The sequence below is a fragment of the Vicugna pacos genome, chromosome 10, assembly GCF_048564905.1.
Source record: "Vicugna pacos chromosome 10, VicPac4, whole genome shotgun sequence".
NCBI classification, from domain to species: Eukaryota; Metazoa; Chordata; class Mammalia; order Artiodactyla; family Camelidae; genus Vicugna; species Vicugna pacos.
The window spans coordinates 35,372,932-35,396,020 of NC_132996.1; the positions used below are offsets into that span (position 1 = coordinate 35,372,932).

General features: G+C 34.5%; 1 long non-coding RNA gene across 2 annotated transcripts in view; it reads right to left on the reverse strand.

Annotated features, from left to right (window-relative positions):
- Positions 1 to 22,754, reverse strand: part of LOC140698720 (uncharacterized) — a 148,851-nt gene extending 126,097 nt beyond the window's left edge. For both annotated transcript variants that reach the window (XR_012076581.1, XR_012076580.1), the window contains exons 1-2: positions 22,652 to 22,754; positions 22,392 to 22,528 (exon numbers count right to left, since the gene is read on the reverse strand). This is a non-coding gene — a long non-coding RNA (uncharacterized lncRNA). The remainder of the gene's footprint in view (positions 1 to 22,391; positions 22,529 to 22,651) is intronic.
- Between the last annotated feature and the right edge of the window lie 335 nt (positions 22,755 to 23,089).

Below are 23,089 nucleotides of genomic sequence, written 5' to 3' on the forward strand. Positions count from 1 at the left end.
TTCAACCCAGCAAGGTCATGCTGCTGGGGCTTCTCATCCACCACCACCCTCCTCCCCTCACCCCAACCTCAGTCTTGTATTGCAGAGGCTCTGTTCCAGGCAGGCATCCAAGAGGACCAAGGCTCCCTTTCTCCACTCAGCCCCCACTCATAGAATAGAAACTCTACCCAAGGCACGCAAGGCTGAGAACACTAGGGCTCAAATCACTTCCCACCATCACCCCACGTACTCACAGAGCAGAGTTTCCAGGCCAGGAGAGTCAAGCCAAGAAGACAAGGAATTGTCACTCCCTTCTCCTCCACTCCCAGTCTCCTCTTGTGGAGCAGGGGTGTCATCGAAGAAAAAAAAAAAAAAAGCTGGTCTCCACCGCCAATTCAGGTGCAGTAGCAAAGGCTTGTGCCTGGGGGGCGGGGAGGTAGGTCAGGAAATGAAAAACTCTGCAGGTCTGCCTGAGGGGACCCGCAATTTGAAACAGAGGATGGAGAATTCCTTGCCTAGGAAGGTTGATGAAAACCATAAAGATTGAGTGGAGAACAATGAAGAGGAGGCCAAATAGCAAAGCAGACAGAAATTTAATAGAGAGAACCAGGAAAAGAGAGCAAGAATAGGCCTCCAGGGGTCACAGCCAACCCTGGGGTCAGGAAGGCTGTGTGCATGTGCAAGGCTGCACCCATGAAGGAGTAATCAGAGCAGGACATGGAGCAGAATTGAGAGCATTCCCTAAGCCACATATGGATCCATCATCACAAGAGCCATCAGTGGAGCAAGGGGATTATATACAGGCACACCTTGGAGATGTTGCAGATTCAGTTTGAGATCATAACAATAAAGTGAACATCACAATAAAATGAGTTACACAGATTTTTTGGTTTGGTTACACCATACTGTAATCTACTGAGTGTGCAATAGGATTATGTCTTTTAAAAAAGTACATTTTAAATGTACTTAATTTAAAAACATTTTATTGTTAAAAAATGCTAACCATCATCTGACATCACAGGATTGCCACAAAGCTCCAGTTTGTAAAAAATGCAGTGTCTACAAATTGCGATAAAGCAGAGGTCTGCCTGTACACATATGACCAAACGCTGAGTAAACAATGAGCTACTCTGTCCCAGAGGCAATGCCTAAGAAGCCAGTCTTAGAAATCACACTCATCACTGATAATCTGGAAGCATGTGTGATGCACTAGATGCAACCTCTCAGGAGTGATGAGAGCAGGAAACTCGGAGTTACCAGTCCCTAGCTGAATGTGGTGCAAAAATGTAAACATCCCGAATTGTGAAAGCGGGCTGCAAAACACACACAACCAACAGTAAAAGGTAAAAAATCTAACTGGCTAAGGGAGCTTAAGCACAACCTTTGACTAATAAGTGACTTATGCTAACCAAGGAGTGACACTTAGGTATCCAGGCTAGAAGATAAAAACAAAGAGGGAAAACCTGAATAGGTAAATTAGAGGCTGCATACTAAAGGAGAAAAAGACTTTGCATAATTAGTTCAGCCAAGTCACTAAAGAAATAAGCAAACAACCATGCAAAGAAAATAAACAACTTCTTGAGAATGAGACAATAAGTATTCAGGTTGCCACAATAAAATGTCTAAGATGTCAAATTTTCATTGCTTCTCGGCCTTTTGGCTAAGATCAAGTGTAAGATGTCAAATTTTCAACAAAAAAAACTATAAGATATATAAAAAGAAACAGTAAAGTGTGACCCATATACAGGAAAAAAATGCAGGCAGTAAAAACTGCCACCCAAAGAGGGGCACAGATGGTGGAATTAGCTGACAAAACTTCAAAGCAATTATTAGAAGTATGTTCAAAGAAACTAAGGAAAACAAATTTCAAGAATTAAAGAAAATGACAATGTCTCATCAGATAGAGAATGTCAATCAAGAATAGAAATTGTTTTAAAAAAATCAATAAAATTCTGGAGTTAAAAAGTATAATAACCAAATGAAAAATCCACTAGAGGGGCTCAATAGTAGATTTGAGCTGGTGGAAGAAAGAACCAACTAATTTTCAGATACATCAATAGAAATTATGCAATCTGAAGAACACAGAAAAATAAAAAAGGAAGAAAACAGAGTCTCAGAGAAACATGGGACATCATATATGTAATGAGAGTATCAGAGAGGAAGGAAAGAAAGTTACAGAGAAAATATTCCAAAAGTTAATGGCTGAAATTTTCCAAAATTTGGTAACAAACATGAACCTACACACTCAAGAAGCTCAGCAAACTCCAAGATAAACACAAAGAGATACATATCCAGATACATCACAGTCAAAATGTTAAAAGACAAAGAGAAAATCTTGAAAGTGGGGAGAGAAAAACTACTCGTCACATAGTAAGCTGCACCAATATTAACTGTTGACTTCTTATCATAAACAGTGGAGGCTATCAGAAAATGGAATGACATATTCAGAGTGCTAAAAAAAACTTAAGAAAAAAAAGAGCTGTTAACCAAATATCTTACAATAAAAAACTATCTGTGAAAAATGAAGGTGAGGTAGGACATTCTCATATGAACAAAAGCTAAGAGGTTTTATTGCTGGTAGATGTCTTACAAGAAATACCAATGAGAAAGTAAAACTGAAGAAGACTGCTATACACTCTTCTTCCTGGCTTAAGCATTTCTTAAAGATGAGGCCAGCCCAGATCAGAGTGACTTCATGCGAAATGGTGGAGTAGGAAGCTCTAGGAGTTGGTTTCTTCACCAAAGCAATGGATGAGCTGGAAAGAGCTGCTTGAATAAACTATGTCGGAACTCTGAAACCTGACTGGATACTTACAGTAACCAGAAGAGTGCTTGTTTCAGTAGCTATATTTTTAAAAACATAAAAGAATATAGTTAACAAGTTTATGCTAACAAATTTTAAATAAAATTAAAAATCTAGCAAACTATATTACCAAGATTGATTCCAAAAGAAATAGAAAACCTAAATAGCCAGTTACTTAAGAAACTGAATTAATAGTCAAATATCTCTCAACAACACCATGTGTTATGAGTGAAGGGAGACAATCTTCTTTTATATAAATTTTCAAAAGAAGATTAAAAAGATGGTAAAGCACTCAATTTGTTTTGTGAGTCTAATAAAACATTAATACCAAAACCAGACAAGGATGAAATAGGAACAGAAAATTATGGACACATCTCTTCAAGAAATCTAGACTCCAAAGTCCTAAACATAACTGGCAAATTGAAGATACATGTTTATTAAAAGTAAATTGCTTATTTGGATTTATCTAAGAAGGCATGATTTCACATTAAAACTTCTATCAGTTAATTTACAGCACTAACAGATTTTATTAACCATGTTATTATCTTCCAGTTTAATGTGTGCTAAAAATGTCTACTAAGAAAAGTTCACCTCTGTTGCAACAAATATACTAAAGAATACTTTTTTTATATTTGAAATTTTTATTATGTTTAATTGTAAAATACACTCAACATAAAATGTACCATCTTAACCATTTTTAAGAGTACAGTTCAATAGTGTTAAACACATTTATATTCTTGTGCAGTCAGTCTCCAAAACTCTTTTTCTCTATATCCATTAAACAAGTCTCCACTCCCCACTCCTCCTTTCCCCAGCCCCTGGCAATCACCATTTTACTTTCTGTCTCTATGAGTTTGACTGCTCTTAAGTATTTCATATAAGTGGAATCATACAATATTTGTCTCTTTGTAACTGGTTTATTTCACTTGGCATAATGTCCTTAAGGTTTATCGATGTAGTAGCGTATGTCAGAATTTTCCTCCTTTTTAAGTCTGAATAATATTCCATTGTTTGCACATACCACATTTTGTTTTTCCATTCATCTGTTGATGGACACTTGGGTTGCTTTAACCTTTTAGCTATAATGAATAATACAGCTATGAATATGGGTGTATAGATCTCCCTTTGATATCCTGCTTTTAATTCTTTAGGGTATATATTCAGGAGTGAAATTGCTGGATCATATGGTAATTCTATGTCCAATTTTTAGAGTAAGCACCATACTGTTTTCTTCTATGACTATGCAATTCTACATCCCCACCAACAGTGCACAAGGGTTCCAATTTCGCTGCATTCTCATCAACACTTTCTATTTTCTGCTTTTTCAATAGTAGCCATCCTAATGGATGTAAGATGGTATCTCATTGTGGTTTTTAATTGCATTTTTCTAATATTAGTGGTATAGAGCATCTTTTATGTGTTTGTTGGCCATTTGCAAATCTTTGGAGAAATGTCTATTCAAGTCCTTTGTCCATTTTTAATCAGGTTGTTTGGGTTGTTGTTGAGTTTTAGTTCTTTAAATATTCTGGATATTAACCTGTTATCAGATACATGATTTACAAATGTTTTTCCCATTAGGTTTCTTTTTCATTGTTGTTTTTGTGTCCTTTGATGCACAGTTTTCAATTTTGATGTAGTCCATTTAACTATTTTTACTTTTGTACCTAGACTTTCTGTGTCACATTAAATAATACTTTTAAAATATGGACATCAGTTAGGCAATGTCAGTGGTGTAGGAGGTGAGGTCATCTATCTGGGAGCTGCTACAGACAACAGAAAAAGATCCAGAGTGAATTAGAAATTGGAGTTATCAAACAAGCATTTTAAATAATCATAATTAACATGTAAAAAATAAAAATTTCAATAGATAACTAGCAACTATTTAAAAAGGTCAAATGGAAATTCTAGAAGTGAAAAATAAATTGAAACTGAAATTACAAATTCAGGAGACGGGCATAAAGGCAGATTACAATACAGCAAAAAGAGGATTTAAAAACTGGAAGTGAAAACATACATTTTGAAGTTCAGAGTAGAAAAAAGACTGGAAATTATAAAAAAGAACATAAGAGAAGTAAAGGATACAATGTGAAGATCTAACACATATATAATTGGAATTCTGGAAGCAGATGAGAAGAAATAAGAACAGAAGAATATTTAAAGATATACTAACCCCCAAATTTTCAAACCTAATGAAATATATCAAACCACAAATTCAAAGAGGTCTTCAAACTCCGAGTTGTATCTATAGTGAAACAGCTGAATTACAATTTCATTTGTAAATCAGACCAAATAAATAAACAATAAAAACAAACTGCTGAAAATCAAAGACAAGAGTATATTGTAAGCAAATAGAGGGCAAAAAGGCACACTGTCCTAAAAGGAATAAAACTCAGTTACTTTTTCAGCAGAAACTACAGAAGACAGAAGACAGTGAATGAAATCTTCAAAATATTTAAATTTTAAAGAAATCTGCCAACTTAGAATTTCATCCTTCAATACTAAGGTAAAAATTTTCAAACAAGCAAAAGCTGAGAAGCTTGGTCAATAGAAGACACACTATGAAAGGCTCAAGAAAATTCTTCAAACTGAATGAAAATGACCCCAGGTTGAAGCATGAAACTGAAGGAGGAAATAAAGACCACTGAAAAGAATAAATATGTAGATAACATAAGTGAATTTTTACTGTTTAGAAATATGGTAATAATCTCATTTGGAGATTCAAATATAGGTAGTAATAAAATGTGTGACAACAATAACATAAAAGATGAGAAGGAGATAATGGAATTAAACTGTTGTAAATTTCTTGCATTATTCAGAAAATGGCAGAAGTATTCATTTAAGGTAGACTTTAACAAATCAAAGGAAATATTGTCATTTATTTGGTAACCACTAAATGAAAAATAAGAGAATATGTGACTCAAAGCTAATAGAGAAAAAAAGGTAAAATTAAAAAATGTTCATCCAAAAGAGGGCAAGGAAAGAGCAATGAAGAAACAAAGAAGTAGAATGGACAAATAAAAAATAAGTACACTGGAACTTGACACAACATTGTAAAATGATTATAACTCAATAAAAAAATGTTAAAAGAAAGAAAATAAAATAAACAATAAGTAGAAGGTTGGCAGATTTAAATTCAATTATATTACTAAGTACATGCATTAAATATAAATGCATGAAAAACTGCAATTAAAAGATAAATACTAAAAGATTAGATTTTTAAAAAAGGCTAATTATAACGTTTACACACAAAACACTTTTAAATATAAAGTTAAGACAGATTGAAAGAAAAAGAAGGAAAAAGACATAAGATATAAGTACTAATCCAAAGAAAGTTGATATAAATATATATATATATATATATATATATATATATATATATATATATATATAAAATTAATAAAATTCTAGGGAAAAAATATGACTAAAGGTTAAGGAGGAAATTTCATATGATAAAATGGTAAACAGAAGATGAAAAAACTCTAAACATGTAGGCATCTAATAGTATATCTGAAAATATAAAAAGCCAAAGTTAATAGAACTAAAAAAAGAAATACACAAATCCACAATTATACTTGGAAATTTTAACAGGCCTCCTTAAAGAACTAATATGGAGATAAAAATTCATTAAGTATATAAAAGATTTGAAATCTATGATTAACCATCCTGACTTAATAAATATTTATAGAACAGCAAACTGAACCACTGTACAAAGTGCACTATTTTCAAATGTGGGTGGAACATACACCAAAATAGACTATGATGTGAGTTATAAAGCAAACCTCAACACATTTCAAAGGATTGAAATAATGTGAAGTAGTGCTTCTCAAACTTTAGTCAGATAGATACCAACCAGGATCTTGACAAAATGTAGATTTTGAATTTCCAACAAGCCCCCAAATGGCTGATGTTTTTGGGCTCACGAACCACACTTTGAATACCAAGAATATAAAATGTATTCTCTGAACACAGTCGGTTTAAACTATAAATCAATTTTACAAAAGGTTATTAGAAAATGTCTAGAGATTTGGAAGTTAAGCATTCACTTTTTAATAGCCTATGGATCAAAAAAGAAATCACAGTGAATGTTAGAAAATATTTTAAATTGAATAATAGCAAAAATAATACTTCCTATAAAAATTGGTAGGAAACTGCTAAGGCAGTGCCTAGAGAAAAATTTTAATTGTTAAACATATGTATTACCAAAAACCAGAAAAGCTAAAAATAAATTATAAAGGCTTTCAACTTTTCAGGCTAGGAAAAAAAAGAGAAAATCAACCTAAATTAAGTAGAAAGAAGGCAGTAATAAAAGATAAAAGAAGAGAACAATAAAATGGGATGCAAACATAATAGAGAAACCTAACAAAGTCTAAGTTTCTTTGAAAAGATTATTAAATCAACAAATTGATAAAAAGGTTGACGGAAAAAAGAGAGCACAAATTATGAATTTCAAGAATTACTTACATCCCATGATACAAAGATAGAAGGATATGAAAAATGACATTATGGCAATGAATTTAACAGTTAAAAAAATGGATAAATTACTGCACAAACAAAAATTAACAAAACTGAAATACGAAGAAAAAATTTTTCAAAAAGTTCCATATCTATAAAAGAAATCCCATTTGTAATTTTCAAAATTTCTCCAGAGAAAACTCCAGGTTTAAATGTTTTCACTCTTGAATTCTTCTAAATACATAATAAAGAAAGTTACTACTTTTTCCAAAAACTCTTTAAGAGCATAAAAATGTGAGGGAACTTCTCAATTCATTTTATGAGTCAGAATAATTCTGATAACAAAACCTGAAAAGGGCATTACAAGATAGAAAAGTTATAGATCACTATCTTTCATTAAACTGAACAATAATTCTATATAAAACAATAGCAAATTGAATACAGGGATATGTAAAAACGATCCTCATGACCAACTGGGCTTGTTCCAGGAATGCAAGCATATTAGTTATCTACTGCTGCATAATGAATTACCTCAGTACTTCACAGTTGAAACAAAAATATTTATTATCTCAGTTAGTAAGGATCAAGAGTTTGAGACTTGCTCAGATGGTTCTCAGGGTCTCTCATGAAGTTGCAGTCCAGATATCAGCTGAGGCTACAGTCATCTGGAGATTTGATGGAGATCAGATAATATGCTTTGAAGATGGCTTACTTACATGGTTGTTGGCAGAGGGCCTCAGTTCCTTGCCATGTGGGAAAGGACACAAAAGGCCACATATTTTATGATTTCATTTATATAGAATTTCTAGAAATAACAAAATTACACAGACAGAAAGCATCTCAGAGGCTGCCTAGAGTCTAGAATAAGAATAGGAATGAACTGCAACAGGGAACAATGAAACATTTTGGGTGATAGCTTGTTATAGTGGTTACACACACACACACACACACACAAAGGTGTATATTTCCTAAAACTCATCAAATTCTATGTTCAAATTTGGTGATTTTAAGGTACAGAAATTGTGCTTCAATATATTTGTTAAAACATCAACCAATATGTCACTGCATTAACAAAATTAATGAGAATTATACAAGTTACTCAACAAATGCAAAAAACGTATTTGATAAAATTCAACACTTACAAGTGATAGAATCCCACAGCAGATTAGGAACAGAAGAGAAATCTCTTTAATCTGATGAAGAAGTTATTACAAAAAAAGAGGGAGGAGGAGAAGAAGGGAAAGAAGGAGAAAGAAGAATAAAGAAAAAGCTAAATTAAAAAAAAAATTAACACCAAATGTTGAGGATACAGAACATTTGGAACTCATATATTACTAGTGGTAATGGAAAACAGCACTACCAGTATGATAACCTGTTTTGAAATTTCTTATAAAGTTAAACACAGACTTAAATCGTAACCTAACAGTTCCTCTCCTAGGTATTATCCCAACAGAACCTAAAATTGGGGTTCACAAAAGTACTTTTAAGGAAATGTTTATATACCCTCAAACTAGAAACAGCTTATGTGATCATCAAATAGAAGAGTAAATAAAAATTTATGCTAGAGCAAAAATATTTTGCCGAGCAAATAAGCCAAATGCAAAAGAATACATGCTCTACAATTCCATGTAAGTAATACTTTAGCTATTCCATGCTCTTGGATTAGAAGAATCAGTATTGCTAAAATGGCCACACTGTCCAAGGCAATACATAGATTTAATGCAATCCCTATCAAATCACCCAGGACATTTTTCACAGAAGTAGAACAAATTATTCTAAAATTTATATGGAATCACAAAAGACTCAGAATTACCAAAGCAATATTGAAGAACAAGAATGAAGCTGGAGGAATAACCCTCCCAGACTTCAGACAATACTACAGAGCTACAATAATCAAAACAGCATGGTATTGGCATAAAGACAGACACATCAATCAATGGAACAGAATAGAGAGCCCAGAAATAAACCCACAGAACTATGGACAATTAATCTTCAACTAAGGAGGAAAGAATATACAATGGAGAAAAGAGAAGTCTCTTCAGCAAGTGGTGTTGAGAAAACTGGATAGCAGCATGTAAATCAATGAAGTTGGAACACTCCCTTACCCCATACACAAAAATAAACCCAAAATGGCTTAAAGACTTAAATATAAGACAAGATATGATAAACCTCCTAGAAGAAAACACAGACAAAACATCCTCTGACATAAATCATAGCAATGTCCTCCTAGGGCAGTCTACCCAGGCAATAGAAATAAAAGCAAAAATTAACAAATGGGACCTAATTAAACCTATAAGCTTTTGCACAGCAAAGGAAACCATAAGCGAAACAAAACAACAACCTATGGAATGGGAGAAAATATTTGCAAATGATGTGATGGACAAAGGTTTAATTTCCAGAATATATAAACAGCTTAATAACTTAAAAACAAAAAACAACCCAATCAAAAAATGGGCAGAAGACCTGTAAACAAGCAATTCTCCAATGAAGACATACAAATGGCCAATAGGCACATGAAAAAATGCTCACTATCACATTATCAGAGAAATGCAAATCAAAACTATAATGAGGTATCACCTCACATCAGTCAGAATGGCTATCATTAAAAAGTCCACAAATGATAAACGCTGGAGAGGCTGTGGAGAAAAGGGAACCCTCCTACACTGCTGATGGAAATGTATTTTGGTGCAGTCAGTCATTAGGGAAAACAGTACAGAAATTCCTCAAAAACTAAAAATAGACGCATCATATGATCCAGCAATCCCACTCCTGGGCATATATCTAGAGGGAACTTTAATTTGAAAAGATACATGCACCCCAATATTCATAGCAGCACTATATACAGTAGCCAAGACACGGAAACAACCTAAATGTCCATCAACAGATGACTGGATAAAAAAGTGGTATATTTATACAAAGGAATACTACTCAGCCATAAAAAAGAATAAAATAATGCCATTTGCAGCAACATAGATGGTCTTGGAGTTTGTCATTCTAAGTGAAGTAAGTCAGAAAGAGAAAGAAAAATATCATTGATATCACTCATATGTGGATTCTAAAAAAGAAAATGACAAATGAACTTATATTTAAAACAGAAACAGACTCACAGACATAGAATACAGACTTGTGGTTGCCAGGGGAGGCAGGAGGGAAGGGATAAACTGGGAATTCGAGATTTGCAGATATTGACTGGTATATACAAAACAGATAAACAAGTTTATACTGTATAGCACAGGGAAACATATTCAATACCTTGTAGTAGCTTACGCTGAAAAAGAATATAAAGATGAATGTATGTATGTTCATCTATGACTGAAGAATTGTGCTGTGCACTGAACATTGGCACAACATTGTAAACTGACTATACGTCAATAACAAAAAAAAAAATTTTTTTTTAGACAAACAATGTAACCACCATATTAACAGACCAAAGAAAAACCACATGATGATATTAACTCGTCCAAAAGCAAACATTTGACAAAATCTGTTTTCTGTTTGTAATAAAAACATCAAGCAAATTAGGAATAAAGGGAATCTTTCTCATCTTGATAAAGAGTATCTATAAAAAACTGTCAGGTAATATCATACTTGTGTTCAAAGACTGCCAATTCCCCCTAAATTCAAGAACAAGACAAGGATGTTCACTCTTACCACTCCTGTTCAACATAGTACTAGATGGCCTTGCCAGCACAATAAGGCAATAAAGAAAATAAAAGGAACACAAATTGGAAAGGAAGAAACAAAACTGTCCCTATTTGCAGATGAGATAATCATCTACATAGAAAATCCCAAGGAATCTAAAACAAACAAACAAACAAAAACAATCTCCTAAATTAATGAATGAGCCAGTAGCAATGCCACAGGAAACAAGATCAACACACAAAAATCAATTGTATTTCCAAATACTTGAAATTAACAAGTGGGAAGTGAAATTAAAAACATGGTATCAATTACAATCATTCAGAAGGAAAATATAATAAATTGATGTTTAAGTATTTCTTATCAAAATACAACATGGAGTGAGTGAAATGCAAGCCAAGGGCATGGAAAAGGTATTTGCAGTGTACATCTCTATCAAAGGATTCCTATACAGAATATGTAATATATTCTGGAAAATAACTAAATAAAATTTAGATAATTTTCACAAAAATGAGCTAAAATTTAAACACAAAACAGGATGGGCAAATCACTAATAAATGGATGAAAAGCTATACAGTATTATCAGTAACCTGGAAAACACAAATTAAAACCATCATCAGATACTACTACACCCCCATCCAAAAAGGCAGAGAATACCAAGTATTGATGATAATGTTTAGCAACTCGAATGCTCATACAATTTTGAGGAAGTTTAAATTGTTACAGCCACTATGAAAAACTGTTTAGAAGTGTCTCTTAAATCTGAGTAAACTTAAACTCTATGACCAACACTGCAATCCCCGAGTATACACCCAACATAAGTAATTGCTTATATCCATTAAAAAATATTCAAAATATTCAAAGCAAGATTATTCACAATATCTTTAAACTGGAAAGCATGTTAATGTATACCAATAGTAAAATAGATCAACAAATTTTGGTTTTTCCACACAATGGAACTCTACGTAGCAATGAGAAAGCACCAAGTGCAATGAAATGGATAAATCTTTGAAACATAATGCTGAGCAAACAGGGACACAAAAGAGAAAATCCTGTATGTGAGATCCATACATGTGAAACTCAGGAACAGGCAAAAATAATGATTGTCATCAGTGTAGCAGTTACATTTTGAGGGCATTGATAGGGAAGGAACATAAGACACTCTTCTAGAGTACTGGAAATAGTCTACATCCTGATCCAAGTGGTGGTTAGACAGGTTTATATATAGGTCAAACTTCACGTTAGCTGTAAAACTAAGTTCTGCACATTTTATGGTATGTAAGTTACAATTTGGTAGGGAAAAAAACCCCACACCAATCTACATAAATCTTTAGAAATTTAAACAATTTAGCAGTAGTAATACACAAATGGATCAGTGTCCTATGATAAAGAACTCAGAAACAGACTCACAAATAGTGAGAATTTATATTGTGAAATGATAATTACATATCAGTAGGCAAAACAAGAACTATTTGGCTGTGTGTTATTGGGACAACAGAGTGGTTATCTAGGCAAAGGGTATGAACAACTTTAACGAGAAGAAATACAGTTGGCTATAAAACAGATCCTTTGCCTATTGTTCTGTTGGGTTGTTGGGTTTATATTCTAGTTAATTTGTAGAAGCATATTATATATTAGGGAAATTAACAGGAGTTGCAAATATATAAGATTTTAAGAATTTTACTGATAATTCCAGTTGATACTGCCTTGATGAAAGTAGTTGCCTGAACTGAAATTAACAACAAAAAATTATCTCAGAATCTCAATGACTGAAGAAAATTGTTGAATTTGGCACTACGAGCAATAGAAGACAAAGTACATGTAATTGTACTTTGTAATTGTAATTGTAACGATATTATTACTGATTTACTGAAATGGAGGAAAGAAAGAAAACTTTGTGGAAAATATATCATTATTCATAAATGACATATGTTTTAGTTTAGTAGTCATGTAAGCGTCATAAACTCATCAGCAAACCCCTACACATGCACAGTCATAACCAAAATTAAACCATTTTTTAAAAAGTTAGTTATTTACTAACTTTTTAGTCTTAAAAAGTATAGCTTTATAATTTTGGTCATGAAAATAATTTGTCAGTGTAGGAGGGTAAAATATACTTTAATGATCTGTTGTCTTGATTTAGATCTTAAATATTTAGACATAAAATATTTGGGCTTCCATTTGTAATCTATCTCAGCTATGAAAATGTAAGGAATAGTCTAGAAGTAAATAGGACAAAATGTCAGCAACTTTCAGTTCTGAGTGGTGGAAATACAACTATTTGCTACATTAACCTATGTGTTGTATTTTTACAAACAGTTTAAACTTTAAAAAAATTATAGTTTTATGATATGGCACAATGGGTGAAGCTTACTTTCTTTTTATATTTTTCTCAATTTAATAGAATTAACATGTTTCATTTTTGAATTCAAAAAAAGAAAGAAAGAAACAGTCTAAAATTTAAAATAACAGTTTGGAATAAAGATGATTTTTAAGAACCCAATCCTTGTATGGGCTTGTTTCAGGTTTTTAATATTTCAAGAAAAAACTCCTCCAAAGGCCTAGTCATTCATTCATTGACATGCACCAGTAGCAACTAGGACATTACTAGCAGACACACCCAGAAATCCAAACTAAGCTGACTGGTGAAGAACTGTTTCTGCCAAAGTAAACCTGTAAAGTCTGGAAGAGGAACTCCATTACTCAAATGTGCAGATACCAACACCAAGAATCAAGGAACGTGAAAAATCAAGTAAATATGACACCATGAATGGAAACTTTACTAAGCTCCTGTAACTGACCTTTAAGAAATGGAAATCTATAAACCATCAGACAAAGAATTCAGAATAATCCTTTTATGGAAGTTTGGTAAACTATAAGAAATTCTACACAGATGACTAAACAAAATTAGGAAAACAATGCATAAACAAAACAGGAAGTTTGACCAAAAAAAAAAAAAAAAAAGCAACTATCAAATAACAAAAACAAAACCAAAACCACCAAACAGAAGTCCTAAAGTTGAAAAATACAATAACTGAGCAGAAGAAGTCAATAGAGTTTCAAAAATAGGTTTGACCATGCAGAAGAAAGAATCAGTGACCTGGATTATAAGACATTGGAAATTACCCAGAGCAAAAAGAAAAAAAAGATTGAAAAAGTGCAAAGAAAGTCTACGGAAATTATGGGGCACAATGAAAAAAACAGTATTTGCATTGTAAGAATTCCAGAGAAAAAGAAAAAGGAACAGAAAGTATATTTAAAGCACTGCCAGAACCAGGGTAGAGAAATGATATCCACATCCAAGAGGCCCAAAGGATCCCAAATAGGTTGACTTCAAATAGGGCTACAATGAGACACATTATAATTAAATTATCAAAAGCCAAATAAAGAATTTTAAGAGCAAGAAAAGAAAAGAGATAAGTCACACGCAAGAGAACCCCCCAGAAGACTATCAATAGATTTCTCAACAAAAGCTTTTCAGGTCAGGAGAATGGGATGACGTATTCAAAATATTAAAAAAAATAACTGTCAAACAATAACTTTACATCCAATAAAGCTGTCCTTCAGAAACAAAGGAGGAATACAGACTTTCCTGAACAAATAAAAGCTGAGGAAGTTCATTACCATCAGACCCACTTTACAAGAAATGTTTTAGAGTTCTTTGAATAGAAGTAAAATAATGCTAATTAATATCATAAAAACATAAAAAAGTACTGTAAAACTCACTGACAATGGTAAATATATAGTTGTAGTTAAATTCTGCAACATGGCAATAGTAGTGCATAATTCACTAACAACTCTAGTTTACAAACTTTTTTTAAAGTAGTAAAAATAGCCACAACTACCATAATCTGTTATTACACAAGATAAAAACATGTAAATTATAAACGCAATAACCTAAAGTGTGTAAAGTTTATAAATACTATTAAACTAACTTATCAGTTTAAAATAGACTGTTATTTAAGTTTAAGATTTTTATATAAGCCTCATGGTAACCACAAGGGAAAATCTTGTAGTAATTACACAAAAGAACATGATAAAGAAATCAAGGCATACTGATACCAAAAGTCACCAACCCCCCTCCAAAAGACAGCAAGATAAGAAACAAGAAACAACAGATCTTCTAAACAACCAGAAAACAATGAACAAAATGGCAATAATAGGTACTTATCATTAGTTACTTTTAATGTAAATGGACTGTATTCTTCAACTAAAAAACATAGAATGGATAAATGGGTTTAAAAAAAATAAGATCCAACAATATGCTGCCTATAAAAGACTCACTTTAGCCTTAAAGACATACACAGGCTAAGAGTAAAGGGATGAAAAAAGACATCTCAAGCAAATAGTAGCCAAAGAAGGCAGAGGTAGCTCTGTTTATATCAGACAAAATAGACTTAAAACTAAAAATGGTAAAAAGAAACAAATAAGGTCATTATATAATGATAAAGAGGTCAATTATCAAGAAGATATAACAATTGTAATTATGTGCCTACTAAATATATAAAGCAAAAACTAACAGAGCTAAAAGGAGAAATAAATAGTAATATAATAGTTGAGGACTTTAATACCCAACTCTTAACAATAAATAGATCATCCAGATAGAGAATCAATAAGGAAACCGGATTTGCACATTATAACCCAAATGGCCCTAACAGACATACACAGAACATTCTATCCACCAACAGCAGAATACACATTCTTCTCAAGTACATTTGGAACATTTTCTAGGATAGATCATATATTAGGCCACAAAACAAGTTTCAGCAAATTCAGGAGGACTGAAATCATACCAAGTATCTTCTCTGACCACAATGGTATGAGGTATGAAACTAGAAATCAATAATAAGAGAACAACTGGAAAATTTACAAACACACAGAAATCAAACAACACTTTCCTGAACAACCAGTAGACCAAAGAAGAAATTAAAGGAGAAATAAAAGTTTCTTGAAACAAACAAAATGGAAAAATCAATATACCAGAACTTGTGGGATGCAGAAAAGGCAGTTCTAAGAGGAAAGCTGACAGAAATAAACACTTACTTGAAGAGGTAAGAAAGATGGCAAATAAACAACCTAACTCTATGCCTTAAGGAAACAGAAAAAGAGGAACAAATTGAGCCCAAAGATATCAGAAGAAAGAAAATACTAAAGATTAGAGGAGAAATAAATGAAATAGAGAACAGAAAAAAAGGAGAGAAGATTAACCAAAGTGAGAATTGTTTCTTTGAAAAGATAAACAGAATTGACAAACCCCTAGCTAGACTAACCAAAGATAAAAGAGAAAGGGCCCAAAGTAACAAAATTATAAATGAAAAGGAAGACAGTATAACTGATATCACCAAAATTCAAAGGATCAGAAGCTACTAGGAAAAACAACACACCAACAAACTAGACAACCTAGAAAAAAGTATATAAAAATTCTTAGACATATACAACTTATCAAGACCAAATCGGGAAGAAATAGAAAATCTGAATAGACCGATTTCTAGGAAGGAGATTGAATCAGTAACAAAAAAAAATCTCTGAACAATGAAAAATCCAGGATAAGATGGCTTCAGTGGTAAGTTTTATCAAACATTCAAGGAAGAATTGACACCAGTTCTTCTGAAACTCTTCCAAAAAACCAGAGAAGGGAACACTCTTCAACTCATTTTTACTAGCCAATACTATCCTGATACCAAAACCAGAAAAGGACACTGTTAGAAAAGAAACTACAGGACAATATCCTTGGTGAACATTGATACGAAATTTTCGATAAAATACTAACAAACCAAATTCACAAATTCACATGCACATTAAAATGATCATACACCATGATCAAATGGGATTTAACCATGGGATGCAAGGATGGTTCAACATTCACAAATCAATCAATGTGATACATCACATTAACATAATAAAAAAAGAGAATCATATAATGATTTCAACAGATGCTGGAAAAGCATTGGACAAATTTCAACATTCATTCATAATCAACACTCTTAACAAATTAGGTGTAGAAAGAACATATCTCAACATAATAAAAGCCACATATGACAAGGCCACAGCTAACATCATTTTCAATGGTAAAAGACTGAAAGGTTTTCCTCTAAGATTGGGAATAAGACAAGGTACCCACTCTCACTACTCTTATTCAGCATAGTGGTAGAAGTCCTAGCTAGAGCAATCAGGCAAGAAAAACAAATAAACGGTGTTGAAATTGGAAAGGAAGAAATAAAATTGTCTCTATTTGTAAATGACATGATTTTACATACAGGAAATCTTAAAGACTCAACCATAAACCTATTAGACCTAATCAATAAATGCAGTAAAGCTGCAGGATACAAAATTAACATACAATAATTAGTAATGTTTCTATACATTAAGAATCAATTTTCTGAGAAAAAAAAAGAAAGTGATCCCATTTACAATAGGATCCAAAACAATAAAATATTTAGGAATAAATTTAACTAACGAAGTGAAAAATCTTTACTCTGAGAACTATAACACATTGATCAAAGAAAGCAAAAAAGACACAAATAAATGGAAATATATCCCATGTACACAGGCTGGAAGAATTAATTTTGTTAAAATGTTAATAATAATACCAAAAACCATCTATAGACTCAATGCAATCCCTATAAATATTCCAATGTTCTTTTTTTTTTTACAGAAGTAGAGGAAACATTCCTAGAATTTATATGAAACCACAAAAGACCCCAAATAGCCAAAGAAATCCTGAGAAAGAAGAATAAAGCAGGCAGCATTACACTTCCTGATTTCAAGCTATACTATTACAGCTACAGGCTTAAAAACAATATGGCACTGGCATCAAAACAGACACACAGACCAGTGGAATGGAACTGAGAGACAAGAAATAAACCTAAGCATATATGGCCATCTAATATTGACAAGGGAGCCATGAATACTCAGTGGGGAAAACACAGTCTTTTCAATCATGGTGCTAGGATAATTGGATATTCACACGTAAAGGAATAAAACTGGACCTATAACTTACACCATCCAGAAAAATTAACTCAAAATAGAATAAAGACTTAAATGTAAGACCTGAAACCATGAAACTCCTAGAAGAAAACAGGAATAAATCTCCTTCACATGATTTTTTTGGATATGATACCTAAAGCAGAAGCAACAAAATAAAAAATGAACAAGTGGGACTACATCAAACTGAAAAGCTTCTACACAGCAAATGAAACCTTCATCAAAGTGAAAAGATAACATACAGAATGGGAAAATATATTTGCAAATCATATGTCTGATTAGGGAGTTAATATCTAAAATATATAATAAACTCATACAACTAAATAGCAAAAAACCAAATAACCCAGTTTAAAAAATGGGCCCAGGACCTGAACAGGTATTTCTCCAAAGAAGATATATAAAAGTCCAACAGATACATGAAAAGATCCTCAATGTCACGAGTCATTAAGGAAAAGCAAATTTAAAACCACAATGAGATACTATCTCATGCCTGTTAGAATGGCCACTATCAGAAAGACAAGAGATAACAAATGCTGCTGAGAATGCAGAGAAAAGTGAACCCTTGTGCACTGGTGTGGGGCTGTAAATTGGAACAGCCACTATGGAAAACGGTAGGGAGGATCCTCAAAAAATTAAATATAGAATTACCATATGATCCAGCAATTCCACTTCTGGAAATATATCCCAAGGAAATGAAAACACTAACTTAAAAAGACACCTGTACTCCCATGTTCATAACAGCATTATTTACAATAGTCAAAGCATGGAAACAACCTAAGAGTCCATTGATGGACGAACAGATAAAGAAGTTGTGATACACACACATACATATACGAACACAGTGGAATATTATTCAGCCATTAAGAAAAAGTGGAAATTCTTCCATTGTGGCAGCATGAATGAAAGTTGAAGGAATTATGCTAAGTGAAATAAGTCAAACAGAGAAAGCTAAATACTGTGTGATCTCACTTATATGTGGAATCTTAAACAAACATGCAAACAAACTCAATAGCAAAAAAATAAACAAAAACAAAAACAAAAGACATAGAAAAAAGGATCAGACTTGTGACTTGTGGTTACCAGGGTGGAGGAAATTGAAGGAAGGTGGTCAAAGGTACAAACTTCCAGCTGTAAGATAAATAAGTACAAGGGATATAATGTAAAATATGATGACTATAGCTAATACTGTATGATCTATAGGAAAGTTGTTGACAGAGTAAGTCATATGATTTTCTTATCACGAGGAGAAAATTTTTTCCTTTCCTTTTTCCTTTCTTTTCTTTTTACTGTATCTATGTGAGAAGATGGATGTTACCTGAACCTATTGTGGTAATCATTTCACAATATATGTAAATCAAACCATCATGCTGTATACCTTAGACTTAAACAATGATGTATATCAATTATTTCCTCAGTAAAACTTGAAAAATTATGAATATACAACAGACATGTAGAAAAGAATGCTTAAAACACATAACTTAATGAATCATTATAATAAACATCCATGTAACCAGGCAAAAATATAACACTGCCAGCACTCCAGAAACTCGCTCTCCCACATTTTCCCTCTTTGTCACAACACCTACCATTAGTGACAACCACTACCCCAGATTTATTGGTAATTGCTTCATGTTCTTCCAGCCCTTCTCTCTATTTTGCCACATGATTATATATTCCTAAATAATGCCGTTACATTTTGCTTGTTTTTGAACTTTATATAAACACAATTATACTATAGGGATTCTTTTATTTCATGCTTCTTTCATTCAATATTATAGTTTTTGCATTCATTCATGTTGTTGCATATAGTTGTACTCAATTCATTTTCAGCCCTGAATAGTTTTCATTGCGTGATTACATCACAATTCATTTATCCTTTCTACTATTAGTGGACATTAGGGGTTATTACAAAAATGCCCCAGTGGGCATTCTTGTACATATGTCCTGGTGCACATGTACCTGAGTTTCTCTTGGCTATATTCCTAAGAGGAACTTGTAGCTCACAGAGTATGCATAGCTTCAGCTCCACTAGCTAATAGCAAACTTTTCCAATGTGGCTGTATCAATTTATCCTCCTATAAGAAAAGATGGCCAATTTCATTAGAAATGAGACAAAATGTATCATTACTGTTAATCATACATCTTGACTTGTCTTCCCAAGCGGTATCTTCCCGAGCCAGGTACTTCCTTAGGGTAATTCTAACCCACTGTTTCTCCTTTCTAGTTTCTGTTAGACTCAGAGTTTCTATCTCAGCATGACTTGTTACCATTAAGTGGATCACTGTTTCTCTTACATGTTACAAGTTAGGATCTTTCTTGGTAAAACTTGAAGGTAACAAACTCTTTTATCATAGGTGATACATATAATTGTTACACTTCAGGGTAGGTCACGCCCTGCAGATAGTTGATCTTTTGTTCTCAGGTTACTACTGTGTTTGGGCTTTTGGCTGTTGAGTAAAGGTTAGGAGCATGAAATCTAAAGCCAGACTGCCCGGGTTTGAATCTCCACTTCACTTTTTAGCTGTATGATCCTGACCTAATTATTTTACCTCCCTTTTTCTCAATTTGCTCATTTATAAAATTAGAATAAATAAAAGTACCTAACTCATAGGGTGACTGTGAGGATTAAATGAGGTAATATACAGGAAGTAATTAGAACAGTGTCTGGCATTCTATTGCTTTGAGATAGTTTTGTGGGCAGTAGAGGGGTTATGAACCTGGGCTGGAGTCAGAAGGAATTCAGGCCCTAGCTCTATTCTTCCCCGACTGTGGGACCCCAGGCAAGTCATATAACCTCCCTATACCTCAGTTCCTCACCTGTATAAACTGAGCTAATAAACACTACCTTGTACAGGTGCCAAGGATGAAGTGAGATAGTAAACGCAAAATGCAGTGCTCAGTAGTAGTGTAGTACATGGTAGTAGTTGTTGTCATTCTAGCAGGTGGCAGCTAGTGTTCCTGCCCTCAGATGATGTAGATGAATAGCTCCCAGGCCTTAAACTCTTAGCATCTCTGTACGGACCAATGGGTGGCTGAGAAGAGTGAGAATGTTTGGAAGTTAGGGTAGAGAGACCATGAAAGTTACTCTCACTTATGTGTCGGTCCTGGGCAGTGTACACGTAGCTGAATGAGACCCAGTCTACTTTCTAGAGGCTCAGATATGGGCATCCTAGTATGCTGGTAACTAACAGAATGTAAGTAGTATGTCTGGAGCAAGCAATTTTGAGGGTCCTAGGGAGGAAGACTGTTGGTGAGATTGTAAATTGGTACAGCCACTATGGAAAACAAAGTCCTGGGGAGAAAATATCTTTGTGAGCAGTCTTCCTGGAAGAAAACGTTTTTAAGATGAGTCTCAAAAATATGCATGTAGATGGGAGAAAATACTGTTCAGAAGCCACAGTATGTCATGAAGAACTTTGAAATCCAAGCCAAGGAATTTTTCCTTAATTCAGTAAGGATTGAGAGACTTGGTATGGCCAGGTGGCTGTGAGCTGGGAGCTAGTGCCTGAAAGGTGTACTGGGCTAACAGGTAGTGATTTAGAAACCCTACCGTCTGGCACTGCCACCAGTCTTTATCTGATGCACTTAGAAGATGGTATTTGGAGAGAGATATACCCAGGATAGTTTTGATACCAAATTTAATTTTGTGTTTTCCTAACAAATTTCCAAAAACCAGTGTTAAGGTGGCTAGTCATTAGTCTGAGCCTCACTGTACTGCCTTATTATTGTACACAAACTAGAGATAAAATGCATCAATACCTGACCATGACAGTGGATATCTACATCAGCGAGAAAACTGTATAGAGCTGTAAAAACACAGCACACACAAATGAGTACAAGGAAGACTGGGGAAATGTGAACAAGATGTGGTGGATTGTATCAATGTCAATAATCCGATTGTGACGTTATAGTTAAGACATTACCATTAGTGAGACATGCGCACAGTGGACAAAGGATTTCTCTGTACTGGTATTTTTTTTTCAACTGCATATGAATATTTAATTCTCCCAACAAAAAATTTCAATTAAAATGCATTAGTAAAAGTTTCGCTTTGTAGAAAATGTGCTGTCTCGAGTCATATTACACTTCACTCAGTTACCCATACTTCAGGGATTTCTGGGGCACACAAAACAGGTGCCATAGTTTTTTTCGGGGCTTCAACTGGAAAGGAGAGCAAAGTGCTCCAAAGAAAGAGGTCAAAAGTACAGGAATTGCTCTGCTACTTTGATCTAAGTGAAACTGCCGAGTAAAATTACCCAAAACTTTATAGACAGTACTGCCATTGGGTCTGCTTTATCCAGCTGTTTTCTGATTTACCCACTGGGTCTACTATGTCACTTTGGCGTCAATATCTCCAAAGGTAAGGTTAAACTTATTATTTTATTGTGGGAGTTAAGTTTACTCACCATTAAAAGAAAAAAAAAAAAAAAAGGACTGACGTGAAGTTGCTGGGTGTAGCAATTAAAAATTTAGGGAGTTTTTACCTGACCCATTACTTTCGAAAAGGACAACCCGCAAGGATGAGTGAACTTACTTTCTTGAGCGACTTGGAGACCGTGCTAGCAGGGCAGGATTATTACGAACTCTGCAATTATTCTTTCTCTGCTATGTTAAAGGTTTCCCTTTCCAACAGGAGGGCCGACTTCGACTTGAATGAGAGCCCTGAACTTTCTATAAAGTGAAAAAGAGGGGAAGACATGGCAGGCTGGGAATTCGGCCCCGGGAAGGCGTCCACCGCGCTTGAGAACACCACCACGAATTTCCAGAGGAGAAACTTCTCTTCCCCACACTTACAACTTTCGCGAGTCCATGGGCGCTCTAAGCAGCCACCCGAGCTCCCGCGTCCCGGAGGGAAACTGAGGCAGGGCAGGCGCGGCGCGCTCAGCTCTAGCCTCGGCGCCGGCCCTAAGGAGGGAACCCAGGCTTCCAGAGTTCTCTGTGCGGCGCATGCACCTCCGAGGCGCCCTCCCCTCCAGTCCGCCCCGCCCAGCTCGGGACAAAGCCCGGAGCCCGCGCCGGGAGGGGGCAGGGCGGCTCCCGCGCGCGCCTCGCTCCCCCGTGGGCGCGAGACTCCGCCCCGCGGCCCCTCCGGGGGGAGCCCGCGCCCCAACGGCTAGGCGGCCGGACCCGGCCCGCCCCGAATCCCCATGACGTCACCGGCGGCGGCAGGCCCCGCCTCCGGCCCCGGGCGGCAGGCTGCATGACGTCACCGAGGCCCCACCCCTCCGGAGC